This window comes from Schistocerca gregaria, chromosome 5, assembly GCF_023897955.1.
Source record: "Schistocerca gregaria isolate iqSchGreg1 chromosome 5, iqSchGreg1.2, whole genome shotgun sequence".
Lineage (NCBI taxonomy): Eukaryota > Metazoa > Arthropoda > Insecta > Orthoptera > Acrididae > Schistocerca > Schistocerca gregaria.
In genome coordinates, this window is record NC_064924.1 from 132,977,095 (window position 1) to 132,980,195 (window position 3,101).

Below are 3,101 nucleotides of genomic sequence, written 5' to 3' on the forward strand. Positions count from 1 at the left end.
AGTACCTGCTATAAGCGACAGTTCAACACGAAAAGTAGTCTACTTCGCATATTTTCATAGGCTTATGTCGTATGGTATTATTTTTTGGGGTAATTCTTCTGATTCAAAAAGGGTATTTTTGGCTCAAAAACGGGCTATTCGAGCTACATGTAGTGTAAGTCCGAGAACCTCTTGTCGACCCCTGTTCAATAGTCTGGGAATTCTGACATTGCCCTCACAGTATATATTTTCTTTAATGTCGTTTGTTGTCAGCAATATTAGCTTATTCCCAAGAGTTAGCAGCTTTTACTCATCAGTTAATACTAGGCAGAAATCAAATCTGCATGTGGAATGCACTTTTGTGCAGAAGGGAGTGCAGTGTTCTGCTGCATCCATTTTCAATAAGCTACCACAAGAACTCAAAAATCTTAGCAGTAGCCCAAACACTTTTAAGTCCAAACTGAAGAGTTTCCTCATGGCTCACTCCTTCCATTCTGTCGAGGAGCTCCTGCAAGAGCTGAAAAATTAAGCAAATTCCAGTGTCACGGTGTTGATTTTTTTAATTTGAACTTACGTCTTGTCGCCTAAATATGTTTCTTATATTTCATTTTATGTTTCTACTATCGTGTTATAATTTCATGTTTCAGTTTGTCCGTTGCGGCTTCTTGTCCATCCATCTTCTCATTAGACTTCCAGCGTTTCTTCTCCGTTAAGGGATGTGCGTTTATCGTCCATTCTTTCTATATGTTTTCCCATTCTCGGGTAGTCCTTAATCCTTTCATGTAAGCTGTAAATGCCTACATTCTTCGGGATGATGGTCTCTCTCTCTCTCTTTTCTGTAATCTCTCTACTCCTGTAACTCCCTACGCTTTTTTCGAAAACCTCATCTCATCTGCTTCTTGGGGTCTATAATGTATTCTAGAGTTCACAGTTCAGTTTTCACTTCTGTAAGTCCACAGAAAACGTCATATCTTGACAAAATTTTAGCGTCATGTCCTTTCGTTCTTTTACCATGAGTTTTCTTTTAATGCTTCCGCACAAAATATTCAATTTCTCAATTTTTTTCAGTGTGGTATTATATGTCACAGTCAACGAGTTTGAAAGTTTGTTAAAGTATTCATTGTTTCCGTTTTCTAATAGGAGTTTGCATTTGAAAGGTTGCCATTTACATATGCGTAAGTTGTTACTTCGCTATTTTAATACAGTTCATACAGCGCACTTTTTGTTACCTTCCTTAAGGGGAACCACAATCTGGTCTCGAGCAAATATAGGCTTTAGAATGAGATTTTCACTCTGCAGCGGAGTGTGCGCTGATATGAAACTTCCTGGCAGATTAAAACTGTGTGCCGGACCGAGACTCGAACTCGGGACCTTTGCCTTTCACGGGCAAGTGCTCTACCAACTGAGCTACCCAAGCACGACTCACGTCTCGTCCTCACAGCTTTACTTCTGCCAGTATCTCGTCTCCTACTTTCCAAACTTTACAGAAGCTCTCCTGCGAACCTTGAAGAACTAGCAGTCCTGAAAGAAAGGATACTGCGGAGACATGGCTTAGCCACAGCCTGGGGGACTTTTCCAGAATGAGATTTTCACTCTGCAGCGGGGTGTGCGCTGACATGAAACTTCCTGGCAGATTAAATATAGGCTTTAATAAAATTTCTTCTTTTGAAGGCGTCTTCTATTTTAAATTTTATAAACTGTTGTTTCCATTCTCTTACAGCGTCATCTACAGATGAAGCAAAAATTATCTGACTATTATATGAATATTTTCTTGGACGATATTCAAGATTTTAATGTTACATTTATCTGTGTTTATACTTCGGATAACTTCCATCAGACTTGGCGTTATTCCCCCTTTTATCGACTATACTCCACAGTTTTCCTCCGTGAATATTATCAGGAGCTTCGCCATAGTCTATAACCACTATGTTGTATTCTCGTTTGTTTTTATTATTTGTTTTAATGCGAAAATGTTATCTGAGAAGAAGCTTTCTTTCTGCTTGTTCTTGAGTAATGTGTTGTCTATATATAGTGTGGAATTCTGTAAGCACCCATTCTTTCGGCGGAGTGCGACGCATGTAATTATTTCTGGGATGTAAGAAATTAGCTATTGCATAGCTGCGGTAGTTGGTACACTGAGGGCCCGCAACCCAAATCCTAGCAGCGCAGGGATGCACATGGCTGTGTATTAATTGCATGACGTGTGTGGCATGAAATACTGGAGCAAGCACCGAGGATGTTCATATTCCGCACCAGTGGCCCAGCAACAACAGCATACTTTACGCAGATATTGCTTCCACGTCAGAGCACGGGTTAGAGCCCCAACGTTACACTCTCTAACAAAGCTGCTTTAGGTCCGAAATCTCGCTGTTGTGCGTAGAACATTTTGGATAATATAAAGGAGATGAAATATCTTTTATCTGCATTTCTATGATTTTTTTATATATCTTTATTCTCTTTCAAGCTAATCAAATGTATCTGCACAATATGAGTACTTTAGGGAGAGCTCTGAATCAGCCTCGCAGAGAATGTCGAACCATAGATGATGATAACAGTATGGGGTCATAGGTGCTCCACAGCACTGTCATTAGAATCACACATATCTAATAGATCGATCATGCACATATGCGTTTCATCTTTCAGAGAGTGAGTAAAACCAACCCACAATCATGACAAAATCCACAGTTAAGCTTTAGTGCCCTCTACTTCTTCGCCGGCCGGAGTGCCCGTGTGGTTCTAGGTGCTACAGTCTGGAACCGAGCGACCGCTACTGTCGCAGGTTCGAATCCTGCTTCGGACATGTATGTGTGTGATGTCCTTAGGTTGGTTAGGTTTGATTAGTTCTAAGTTATAGGTGACTGATAACCTCAGAAGATAAGTCGCATAGTGCTCATAGCCATTTTGAACCTCTACTTCTTCCACTGATATAATTAAGAAGCGAACGGGAAGAAAAAAAGGAGATGCATTTCCGTTGTAAACAGGACCTCTAACCAACTACCTAAATACAAAATTTTTATTTTTTTGGAAGGCAATAACCGATTCGTTAGCACCCATAACTGAGACAGGACTTGAACTCTGAAAGATTAAGCGAGAAAGGAATCATTGTTGGAACAGAATGACTT

The 3,101-nt window shown here is 40.1% G+C and overlaps 1 non-coding gene across 1 annotated transcript; it reads right to left on the reverse strand.

Annotated features, from left to right (window-relative positions):
- Nucleotides 1–1,322: 1,322 nt before the first annotated feature.
- On the reverse strand, nucleotides 1,323–1,397 carry Trnas-uga (transfer RNA serine (anticodon UGA)). The gene has a single exon. It is a non-coding gene; the product is annotated as a tRNA-Ser (tRNA).
- Between the last annotated feature and the right edge of the window lie 1,704 nt (nucleotides 1,398–3,101).